Source organism: Zalophus californianus, chromosome 11 (genome assembly GCF_009762305.2).
Source record: "Zalophus californianus isolate mZalCal1 chromosome 11, mZalCal1.pri.v2, whole genome shotgun sequence".
Classification (NCBI taxonomy): Eukaryota; Metazoa; Chordata; class Mammalia; order Carnivora; family Otariidae; genus Zalophus; species Zalophus californianus.
In genome coordinates, this window is record NC_045605.1 from 68,354,387 (window position 1) to 68,367,230 (window position 12,844).

Sequence of the window (12,844 nt, forward strand, 5' to 3'; positions counted from 1 at the left end):
GGGTATATTACCTACTTAGCCTTCCTCATCTGAAACATGAGGATTTTCATCTAATAGTAATAACTAACTTTATATTCTGTGTCAAGAACTCGCTGTTCAAATATGTGATACATAGTATTTCTTAAAGTGCTCACAACCACTCTTGTAAAGGAGGTACTATTATTACTCCCATTTTCCAGAAACAAACTAATAATGATGAGGCACAGGGGGCTTAGCATACAGTAAGTGCTCAAAAAATGATGGTTATTACCAGGGTGCAGCACTGCCTTCCTGCTCACTTTGTGCAAGCTCTTCCTCATTAGGACTACACCTCCAAGCCCATCTGAACCGCTGATCTCCTCCCTCCCTTCCTTTCAAGGGTGCCTCTCCCACTGCAGAACAGGCCTGCCCCAGAAAATCAGAGATAAAATTTTGCCAATACTCCTTCTAGTGGTGGTCTTCTACCCACCCCTGCCCCTTCCTCAACTTATTTTATTTTCTAGAAACATCAAAATGTAATTCCTTAGCATTTACTCTGTAGAGGAAAGATTCCACCAACTGAGGAGTAAAATATACATGCTGATGATAAAATAAAGGCTGATCATAAGAATCGGTCTGCAAACACTGAAAGCATTCAAAGAAAGTTTCAGGGATTACTACTAATAACAGGTAACACCGAGAGCTTGCAGTATGCCAGACACCTTACTGAGTTTGACTTTTTTTAATCACTACAATCAATCTTAAATTAGACACAATGATTGCCTTACTTTACAGGGGTGGTGACTGAGACAGAGAGAGTAAATGACTTGCTCAAGGTCATAGTGTCAGAAGCTGGTGGAGCTGACACTGTAATTCAGTGCTCTGATTTCAGAGCCTGGACTCTGGGCTTTGTGTTCAAAGAACCCTGACTCCAGCAAGGCAAACTAGCTGGGTTCTGAGCCTGTTTACACCACGCTGCTAAAATAAGAGGTTGCAATTAATGATCTCTGAGAATCACAGATCTTTAGAGAGGTGGGTTCTCTTGTTTACCTCTTTACCTAGAGGGCTGAGATTATGACCTCTGATTTTACAGATTTGGAAACGAACACGCAGTTCTCCAAGGAAATAGAAGGCAGAGCCAGAACTTTCTCTGACCCCAAACTCGCCCTCTCCCCCGAAGAGGCTGCCTCTCCAAGTTCAGGATCAGGGCCATCTGTGATTCCAGTCATCATTCTTTATCCAACCCATCCATTTCTGGAATCTTTTTGAATTCGGGATGAATCTGGATTTCATCCTGGAATCATTTTGGTGATTCTAGTCATCCTTCTTCATCTAACTCACACATTTCTTTCCGGACTCTACTTCTGAGCTAGGCCTGTTCAGAAAACTGAAATCAAAATTTCTATATTTTTCTGCAGGAGCTGGGGTTTTATTTATTGGTTTCCAAGACTAGAAATCCACAGAAAAATGGCCTGGCTTTGGGTCAGCTTTCAGGATAGCTCATAGGTCAAAGAGAAGAATGTATTATTAAGAGATATATATTAGATGTGAACAATGGTCCTATGCATCAGGTTGTCCCGATAATGTATTATTCTAAGGTTTGTGAATGACCTTTTTTTTTAAGTACTCAGCTCTTTTATGAACATTAACATAAACAAACAAAAGAGATCAGCAATCTCAAAATCCAACTTCTATGTCAAAAAAATACTGGGGTTTATCAAGAATAAACCCATATGATTGCTTGTATGTGGAATTTATGAGGATTTCTGGTTTATAAAAATATGAAAAATATCCAAATATTTGTATTTTTGTATGAAAGATTCCTTCCCTGTCTTTTTTCTGTTTAGGAAAGTTTCTTACTAGAAATAAATGTTGAATGCCTATTTAAAGGAAAAGAAAATTTGATGAAGAAACCAACCTTAAATCCCAGCATGCTAACACAACTGTTTTAATGTTTGCACATTCTCTTTCTTTTTTTTTTTTAAGATTTTATTTATTTATTTGACAGAGAGAGACAGAGCGAGAGAGGGAACACAGCAGGGGGGAGTGGGAGAGGGAGAAGCAGGCTTCCCGCTGAGCAGGGAGCCCGTTGCGGGGGCTCAATCCCAGGACCCTGGGACTATGACCTGAGCCAAAGGCAGACGCTTAATTACTGAGCCACCCAGGCACCCTGGCACATTCTCTTTCATTTGTGGTCTGCATTTAGACACATTTTAAATATCTACTAACCTAATATTTTGTATTCTTAGATTTTTTTTATACTTAACAAAGCACAAGCATTTTATATATTTCTATGTGGCTTTTATTATTACTGTTGGCAGTGACTTCATACAATTCCAGAGACTGATATACTATACTATACTTTTCTAAACCATTCTCCTCACTAATGGATATTTTCTAAATTCTGCTAGTCTAGATCTATGCTATCCAATCGGTAACCCCTGGCCACATGTAACTATTGAGCACTTGAAATGTGTCTAGTCTGGGCTGAGATGTAATTTGAGTACCAAATACGCACCAGATTTCTAAGACTTAGGACAAGAAAAAGTAATGTAAATGTTTATATTGATTATTGATGCCAAAATTATGTTATTGAATATATTGTGTTAAAGAAAGCAAATTATTAACATTAATTTCATGTGAAAAAATCTTTAATATGATTCCTAGAAAATCTTATTTTTATTTTTTTAGAGAGAGAGAGAGAGAGCAAGAGCATGTGCGAGTGGTGTGGGGGTGGGGTTGGGGGGAGGGGCAGCAGGAGAGGGAGAGGCGGAGAGAATCCCAAGCAGGCCCCATCCCCAGAGTGGTGCCCGACATGGGGCTTGATCTCACGTCCCTGAGATCACGATTTGAGCTGAAATCAAGAGTCAGACGCTCAACCAACTGAGCCCCCCAGGCGCCCCGTTTCCTAGAAAATTTTAAATTACATATGTGGTTTGCGTTACATTTATATTGGACAGGGCTGGGCTGGATTACAGTTAGGTGAACAACTGCCTTCCTAGAGATTTCTGCTTCTGTTGAATTATTTCCCCCAATCTACATGTCAGTGGGTGAGCTTATTAAACAAAAGTAGACTTTGTTCTGAGTTGAGCAAGTTATTAAACCTCTAGGGGCCTCAATTTCCTCACCTATGAAATGGAAATAGCACTGTCTCCTGAGGTGGTTTTCAGGATTAAATGAAGTTATATATGTTAAGTACTTAGTAAATATGAAGAACTGTAAAACTGTTACATGTTATTATGATGATAAAGATTATTTTAAACTGTAATTCTTTGATTACTACTCAGGAAAAATGTTTACCAGGGTAAGTGTTTAGTATTTGTTTTTTTTCTATGTAAATTTTTTCTTTGTGTCCTTAGGTTACTGATCTATTGAGATCTTGGTCTCTTTCCTTTAACATTTGACTACTTCTTCATATATATATACCACTTCTTCATATATATATATCATATATATATCGCTTCAATATTTAATCATCTTTGGTACAAATATTTTTTCAGTTTGTTGTCTACCTTTTAATTTCATGTCACTATTTTTTTGTTTGTTTGTTTGGGGGGTTTTAAAAAGATTTTATTTATTTATTTGAGAGAGAGAGACAGAGATAGTGAGAGACACAGTGAGAGAGAGCCTGAGCAGGGAGGAGAGGGAGAAGCAGACTCCCCGCGGAGCAGGGGAGTCTCTATCCCAGGACCCTGGGACCATGCGGGTCTCTATCCCAGGACCCTGGGACCATGACCTGAGCCGAAGGCAGACGCTTAACCGACTGAGCCACCCAGGTGCCCCTCATGCCGCTGTTTTAAATAAGTTTCACATTTAATATAGTCCTTCATTTTTACTATTTTTTTAATTTTAATTTTTTTAAGAGAGATCATTTTTTAAAGATTTTATTTATTTATTTATTTATTTGCGAGAGAAGGAGTGAGAGCACGGGTACAGAGGGAGAGGGAGAAGCAGACACCCTGCTGAGCAGAGAGCTCGACGCAGCGCATGATCCCAGGACGCTGAGATCATGACGCTTAACCAACGGAGCCACCCCGGCGCCTAATCCTTAATTTTTAAAAACTTTAATTCCTCCTTTACTTCATGACTGTGAAGGTTATCCCTCAGCAAGTGATATACCTTAGATATCTTTATCATCTGTTGGCTCTTTATACATTTTGAGGTTGATTAATTTGTTTAGCTGAGGTTGGATTTTACTAAGGTTTTAGACTTGGACATGGCAGAGGAAGCTCTCCCGTTTTGGGAGCGTTCCCAGGATGTTATGGTGACTTCATTTGGGGGGGGGGGTGTCCTATGAAGACAGAATTGTTTGCTTCTATATTCAAATGGATCTGTGCTAAGCCCCTGCTGTGTGGAAAAGTGCCTACAGGTAAAACCAGGCAGCACTGGGTTCGAATTCTCACCACTTACCAGCTGTGTGTTTTGAGGCCAATCACTTAACCATCTGGGAGCCTCATTCTATATTACTGGAGATTAAATGCATATGAAAATGCTTAGCATAGAGCAGCCAAAAATCAAATTCAACTTTTAAATTCTTTATTTTAATGCAATATTCAAGATTATCTCATTTTTTTTAGTGAGTCAGAAAAGGGAGTGGTTCTATATTAAACTTTTCCTTGTTAATCACATTTGGCTCGATGTACCAGAAATTAGCAACCCCATAAAAGATGACTAGGATATGCCTGCTGTCTGTTTAGAAGGACAAAGTGGTGCTTTTCCTTCTGTTCCACTCCTTATATTAGGCTTTTACTTGCAGTAGTTCCTTAAAACAAATGAGGAAGACAGAGAAGTTTACTCTTTCCCCTCCCTCCCTTTCCCTCCCTCCCCTCCTCCCCCCCTCCTTTCCCCTCCCATCCCTTTCCTTGGAAAAGAAAACTGGGGCCCAGGAAGGTTTAGTAACTTGCCCAGTGTGGCAGAGCAGTTGTGTCTCTGACGAGGCAAAAGCCGTGTCCTGGTCCCACACACTTACCAATGCAACTTGCACCCTCTAGGTGTACAACCGATTGAACTGGATAATTTCTGGTCCTTTCCCAGCCGATTAACATGGTTATTAAGATCTCAGGTTTTAGATTCCAAGAGACCTGGCTGGGTCCAAATCCCAACTCTGCCACTTATAAGCTGTGTGACCTTGTGCTGGTCAATGAACCTCCCTCAACCTCAGTTTTCTCATCTGTAGCGTGGAGCTGATCATTTCACTGACTCACCAGGTTTCAGGGAGGATGAACAGACACATGCCAGCAGAGCACGGAGCGCGGCACCTGGTGGGTAGTGAGTGCTCAAAGCTAATCAGCCGAAAAAGGGAAAACTGAACAATGTCTAGAAGTCATTGGGTTTAGAGGTCTGAACTCAAATTGGAGTTAGGGCATCCAAATGCTTGGCCCATGAACTAGTGTATAATATCATGGAGGCTTCTGGACGTTTTCCAGTGCTGTGTTTTTGGCCCTTGCTGGCATTTCAGACACATGGAGACATCCATGCCAACTCGGTGGGCAGGTGCTGTGTTCCTTACCTGACCCCACTCGAAAGAGCATGATGGGGTATAACATGGGAGGTGATAGGAACTTCCCAGAGACATACAGTGTTGTTAGTTTATCTAGTGTAGGTATGCCTGAGGGGCGACTGCAAGGCACTAGAAATTGACTCTATCCTACTGTTGAACTATACAGTCAGCAAATTGCAAGTTGCTGATCCTCTCCTGCTGCTCCCTGGGCTGCTTTTGCCTCTTTTGCCTCGGTGTACCCAAAGTGCCTTCCTCATGGAACTTCTCACACTGGGTTGCAGTTATCTGTACCGATGTGCTTGGCCTCCTGGGGGCACCACTGCTCTCACCAACGACCTTGAGCCCAGACCCCACATTTTGTTTGGGGGGCTGGTAAAAGGGAAGCCAACTCCAGCAGCAGTGAGCGTGAAGGGGACTCCATGAAGACCTTGTGGGAAGGCCGAGGAAAGGATTGCATCACACACCACAAAAACGGGGATCTAAAGCTCAGCTTTGAAAACTCACTTGTCTGGCAAAGCTCTTTCCTCCGGGGGGGCTGACAGTCTGACCTCTTCTCTTCACACACCACCGGTTCCTTGTTGGTGTTCCCAGCAAGGCATTGCCTTGAATAGCCCACAAAAACTCAAGAGCTGGCTAAAAAGCACTTCAACCACCACATCTGTTCTTCTCCAATCATGCATCCAGCATCAAAGCCCCATCCTTGAGCATCTCATCAAAGCATCCACCAACAGATCTTGGGCCCTTCTGCAGGCCAGCATGCAGATTCTATTAAGGAAATAGTGTTCGCTTGGTAATGACTCTCTTGATCTTCATGCTACTTCAAGCTTGCTTGACTGCGAGCTCTTTAATAGGAGCTGACATTTATCCCCATGCTCACGATGCTAGATACTGCTCTGAGTGCTAGACAACGAGTTTTCCATTTGTTCTCATGACAAAACTGGATGATTAAAGTCTGTCATTACCCTGGTCTTAGAGATGAAAACCCAAGGTGTGGTAAAGTTCAGTCACTTGTCTAAGGTCACACAGCAAGTGGCAGGCCTGGCTTTCCAACCCAGGGGGGCTGGCTCCAAGGCCCACCTTCTTAAGCAATATTCTGTGAGGGAAGAGGCTGGATTGTTCTCAGGGCCGTGTCCCCAGCCCCTTGGACAAGGAAGCTCCTCACGATGAAGTGGTGTTGACTGTTTGCCCAGGAGACAGATTTGGTCCATCTTACTTCCCTTCTTCTATTTCAGAATACCTGTTCCCCTCCATTCCATTCCATCACTTAATTTAACTATAAAAAATCGCATATGCAATTATCTGTCATGTGCTGGGCACTGTGCACAGCAGGGTCCTGGCCCTTGTGTGTAAAGGTCCCTGCCAGCGAGCAGGACACAGAATCCCATCAAGTATAACACAACACAGAGAACGCATTGAGCGGCACTGGAATACAGAGGTGACCCCGCAGGTGAGGGAGCAGTCGGCTCTCCGGAGGGAGAGGCAAGAAGCAGTCCCTGGCGGGAACGAGAACTGGGCTAGATTGTGAAGGAGATGGGGATGCAAAAGAAAACAGCTCTAAGCTAGGAAGCTGCAGTGTTAGGGAAAGCCGAGTTCAGCTGCTCGCCAAGTGCTGGTTGGAAAGGAAGGTTGCTTTATTCAGGAGGCCAGCAACCCGGGGAGAGGGCGCACTGACGTGCAAAGACCATCTCTGAGATTTCAGGTTAAGGATGGGGGAGGGGTTAAAGGGGGAAATTCAGCGTAGGAGCTGACATGCATATTGATGAAAAGGGCGGGGGAAACATGACTATTCATGAGAAAAGGTGGAGCATGCGCATTGAGCAAACATAATGTAACGTACATCCCATGTTCACTTTGGGGTGGAGACAGCATCAGAAAGAGGCAAGATTCAGCCCCTGACGTCAGGAGGTTATCTCAGGACAAGGGGAAGGGGCTATGGGCAAGTTCTGAGAGCAGGTATAAACTAGATGTGGTTTTGGGCTCCTTATCTCAGGTAAGGAATGCAGGGCTTTGCTTGTTCCTAGGCTGGAGCTGTATCAGTTGACCCCGAGTCCAGGCTTCTGCAAAGACAGCCAGTGGGTTTGTTAGTGAGGCCGGAAAAAAACACAACAGCTGATTGGAGGAAACAGTTCTCTGAAAAACAAGATTTACACTTTTCTGCTTCAGGACATCTGGGTGGCTCAGTGGGTTAAGTGTCTGCTTTCAGCTCAGGTCATGATCTCAGGGTCCTGGGATCGAGTCCCGCATCCGGCTCCCTGCTTGGCTGGGAGTCTGCTTCTCTCTCTGCCTGCTGCTCCCCCTGTTTGTGCATACTCTCTCTGACAAATAAATATATAACATCTAAAAACAAAAAAAACTTTCTGCTGGTTTCAACCTCATTAACCCTATGGGGCATGGTTTCAACACCATCGGTCCCCAGGCCTGTCCTGATGAATAATATATGTTGAGTGAAGCAAGTAGATCCGCAGTGGGTGGAACTCAGGAGGGGTTAGCTAAGAGCAGCCTTGATTCCCAGCTAACTGCCTGACACTCCCCCCAAGGGAGTCAGGGAGTCAGAGAGGAGCCGGGGTCCTTCTTTCCTTCTGGAGAGAGCAGACCAAGGACACCGTGGAGAACAGATGGCTCAGCAGACCCATAGCTGGCAAACCCTTTGGGAGGCTCTTAGAATGGTCCATAAAAGGAAGAGACAGTGGTCTGGATTCAGGGAAGGGGAAAGCAAGTGTTTGAGGGTGTCTTAATGAGGTGTGGAAGTTTTGGCATCACAGATTCCACTCTGTTTTGGTGACAGCATTGTTGTTTAACCTTATTGATAGAGGTTTTCTTGGTTAATTCTCTCAATTCTCTTGACTTGAGCCAATACTCCCTGATTTGTCAAACTGAGGAATCCACTTTACTCTCTGGGTATATCACCTCCAGTCCAACCAGAAGTGAGAAGCCAGCGTGGTCCGCCGGTTACTGCTTTTCATCTGTCTTTTCCCAACCTCTTTCTCAGAAAGGCAGAATTCAGGAGCTCTGATCTCAGATTCACAATTCTGGGCTAAGACCTTAGAAAATGAAGCTTGAGAAAGCGTGGCACAACACGGTGATTATCCAGCAGGGCTGTCTTCACTGGACCATGTTCTCTGACAAGCTAATTACCTTCCACAAAGGCCAGGGATGCATCCAAACTAACCGTTGGGAAGCCCCGGCAACATGTGGGCATTGGGAGGGAATGGCATTGCTGTTTCCTTAAGTTCTGATCATATATAACCACACAGATGGGAGAGGGGATGTTGTATCCCCAACAGCCATGCAGCCCACTTATTGGTGGCCACTCAATAAATATTTGCCAGATGAATGAATGAATAAATGAAATGAAGAACAGAAGTGGGACAGCTTGTTTATGGCCAAATAAAGTTGAGCTTGCTTAAATTGTGTCCCTTCAAACTGGTCTCACCACACTGGGGACATTGAGGCAGCTAAGCCAGTCCATTATCCAGTCTTCTTAAAGAGAGATTCAGGTATTGGAACCACAGGCTGTAGCCCCAGGATCTGGTACCTGATAATGAGGATGTAAACCCTCGAAACTGAAGCTGTTAAAACTCCAAGTTCAGAGCTGAGTCTTCTCTCTGCCTTCCGTTTCCCCCCTAGAACAATCCACTGGAGTTACCATTCTAAAATAGAGATCTGGTTGAAACTGTGCCCTGCTGGAAACAACACCCTGTCGCCTGTCCAGGAAAGGGGCAACTAACACTCACCGAGAGCCTGCAGTGTGCTGTGACTGTGTCAGGAGTCTGCCCTTCACCTTGTTTCATCCTAACGACACCCCTGGGAGGGGGGCATTGTGTCCCCATCTTGCAAACGTGGATGCTGGGACTCAGAGGTAGGGTAACTTGATCTCAGTCACGTAGCCAGTAAGTAATGGAACTTGGATTCAAAACCAGGTTTGACACACTCCAAACCCCCAGGTTTTTTCTCCAACTACTGCACAGCCAGAAATCTTTTCCACTGCACCAAGCTGTCCAGAAGCCGTTGTAGAGCCACAGGCCCTTTATGAGCTGACTCCAGCCACATTTCCAGCCTCATCTCCTCCACTCCATGCCCCTCTCTCCCTGAGCTCTTGCCACACCTAGCCACAAAGCATGGGAGTGGCTGTGTTCTCCCAGGTCACAGAACTTTCACAGGGCTCTTGGTCTCTCTTGTCGATACACCTTTCCCCTTTCTCCCCCTGGCAAACCCCTGTTCATCTTTCAAGATCCAGCTCAAATATCCCCTCTCTGTGAAAGTTTCTCTGATCACTCTCCCCCAGGTAGGCAGGTGCTCCCATGGCCCTTTGTGCCCACATCTGTCAGTCAAGCAATTCTCCCATCCCTTCCTGTCTGACATCCCTGTGGCCAGGATTACATGTTTAAGAATCCACTGCAGGCAGATTCTGTGTGCTTCCAGCCCTCCAGCTAGGCAGATGCCACCCCCTCTCTGTGGAAAATGCTCGCACAGCATTCCCTACAATGAAATCAGGCAATTGTTTTAAAATGAAACCCTTCCTGTTTGGAATTAACTGTCAGGTGAGCTGTGGTTCTATTTACAGTGTGGAATGTGAGTGTGGGGTGGCTTTTCCGGTTTTGCACAAAGCACCACATTCATCTTTTATTATTATTATTATTATTATGACTAAGTGGAATCTGTGAAATGTATGGGCCATGGAACCCTGACATTAAATTAACCTCACGCTGTCCCTTCCCCTCCCACTCCTGTTCTATGAATAGTAGACTGTGCAGAGAGCAGGACAAATGGATCAAAAGTGACACCACCTTACCGGAGAGACCGAAGCTCAGGCTTATAGAATAACTGACTGCGGGCTTGTGAACTGCACACAAACCACTGCATCATTCATCTTCTGCTGATCTTGTTCTCTTGACTAGAATACTCTGCTGCCATCTGCACACCTGAGTGAGCTGGTCACAAAGATCAAAGCTAGGATTGCCATGATAATAACAAATAGCTCTTGTTAATTGCTTTCTACGTTCCAGGAAATGTTCATATGCTTTGTCCTGCTGCCCTCACCCCAAGCTTGCCAGTATACAGCTTTGTGGCTAAAAACAGGTTCTGGAATCGGACAGATGTGGGTTTAAATCCTGACTTTCCACTTCCGAGCTGGGTGACCCTGGGCAAGTCACTCGACCTCTCTAAGCTACATAATCCTCATGAATGTAAAACGAGGGTGCTGAACACATCCCTCCTTGAGTTGTTGTGAGAACTCACAGTACGGAGGAGCTAGTCGCCATTTATCATCTTACTGTCCCTATGATGCAGGGATAGACACTACGTGGTTCCACAGCTGGTAAGCGGTGACGCTGGGATTGGAGCTCGGATCTGTGTCTTCCAAATGCCACTCTCTCCAAAGCAGCTACTGCAACACTGAACAGTGGTTCAGAGCACAGCCACCGGGGTTCAAATTCTGGCTCTACTACTCACGAAGATTTGTGATCTGAGGCAAGTGACTTACCCTCCTCTCTGTGTCTCGTCTCCCTGCTTGAATACTGGCTGAGACAGGTTTGTTGGGACCATTCAGTGCATTGGCATAGGTACATCTCCTACCTTAGTATCTGAAATGCAGTAAATGCTATGTAAGCATTTGCTATTACAATGACTTTCTTCATCTTCCGAACATTGGGGCTGGTTAGACACTGATCGCAAACGTCAGGGTGAGTGACGGTGGAAGCTGGGGCGGTTGCTCTGGATAACCTGCTTTTCTAAGATATTAGAAAGGTCCCTAAACCTAGGTTAAATCTAACCTGATAGGTCCCTAAGTCTCCTCCGGGATACACATTCCCAGTGACTTCAACTGCTCCTAAGGACACTGTTGTCAAAACCTCGACCCATGCTTTGGATGTTTCGTCCTTTGGAGCAGGATTTCTCGAGCTTGGTGCTGTTGACATTTGGTCTGGGTAATTCTTTGTTGCAGAGAACGGGGGGCCATCCCGTGTAGTGTGGGATGTTTAGCAGCATCTCTGGATTCTACACTAGATGTCAGTAGCAGCTCCTCCCAGTGTGACAACCAAAAATGTCTCCAGACATTGCCAAATGTCTCCTGAAAGTCAACATCACCCCTGGCTGTGAATTGCTGCTCTAGCAGGTGGCCCCCAGAACTGACAAAATTCTCGGGCTAGAGTCTGGGAGCTGGTTGTGCAGCCCTGATCATCTTTTAAGGAAGCTGCTGATGACATTAGCTCCTTTGACAGGAAAGCGGCCCCATTCTCTCACTGAACTTGCTCCCTGCTAAGACCCTTGAGTCTTTTTCATGGGTGCTGCTGCCTGTGCAGGTGAATTTTTGGCCTTAAGTGCATCTCCTCCCTCAGAAATGTATTAGAGACATGTATTATGCCCCAGCCTGTGTACGATTATCGGGGAACCCTCTATAAAAACCTTCCTCCCCTCCTTCCCCTGGCCCAGAAGCAGTCACCATCACTGTTCTCCATCTTCACTTGCCTGCAAGGTCTGGTTCAAATGCCACAACCTTACGAGGTTCTCTGGCTCCTTCATAAAAACCCTCTCTCCTAGCTCGGTCTCCACTGTGCTTCGTTTGCATCCTACGGGCTGTTTCTCCCAAAAGATGATCAGCTCTTTGAGAGCAAGGGTTTACTCAGTGAAGTGTACTTTTCCATTCATCATCTTAGTGCAAAATCTATCCCAGTGAATGTTCTCTGAATGGAGTTCTATCCTGGCCTGCTCATAAACCCTCAACATCTCCTTGTGTCCTAAGTCATTAACATTCAACAATCCTCCTTGGCATTCAACACCTTCCACACATTAGTCTCCAACAAAACTCCAGATACATCCTCCAATGTAGTCAACACACTCTGCTTCCATCCAGGAACGAGTCTGCCTGATAGCCCACAAATAGCTACTTCCCTAACCCGAACCACCTACCTCATCTTCAAATCTTCGTCATCTGCTCTGGCATAGCTCAGCTCATATTTCACTGCTTCAAAGCCATTTGGGAATGAGGCAGGAGATAAAACGCAAACTATTTTCACTACAGAGACTTTCCAAAGGCAGAATACTAGAGTGATTGATACAGGCTAACCAATCAGATAGGCATGGGTTCAGATCCCACATCTGTAGATTTTGTAACAGTGTGACTTTGAGAAAATCACTCCACCTTGCTACCTCAGTCTCCTCGTCTGGAGGGGGCTATCATATCAGTGCCTAGCGGTATCAGTAGCACAGGGTAATGGAGAGGAGTGAGATAATGCAGGAAAGTGTTCAGCCTAGAGAGCCTAGCACGTGGCAAGCACCCCAGAAACATCAGCTGTTACCAGCTCTTCCCTGACCAATCCATCTTCTACAGATCACCCCTCTGCATCCCTACAGCCCATAGAGTGTGTTACCTGAGGTGTCCCTCCCATT

The 12,844-nt window shown here is 45.1% G+C and overlaps 1 long non-coding RNA gene across 1 annotated transcript in view; it reads left to right on the forward strand.

The window, feature by feature from the left end:
- Positions 1-9,295, forward strand: part of LOC113915140 — a 37,869-nt gene extending 28,574 nt beyond the window's left edge. Inside the window, exon 3 of the long non-coding RNA XR_003517594.1 lies at positions 9,086-9,295. This is a non-coding gene — a long non-coding RNA (uncharacterized LOC113915140). The remainder of the gene's footprint in view (positions 1-9,085) is intronic.
- Positions 9,296-12,844: the final 3,549 nt, after the last annotated feature.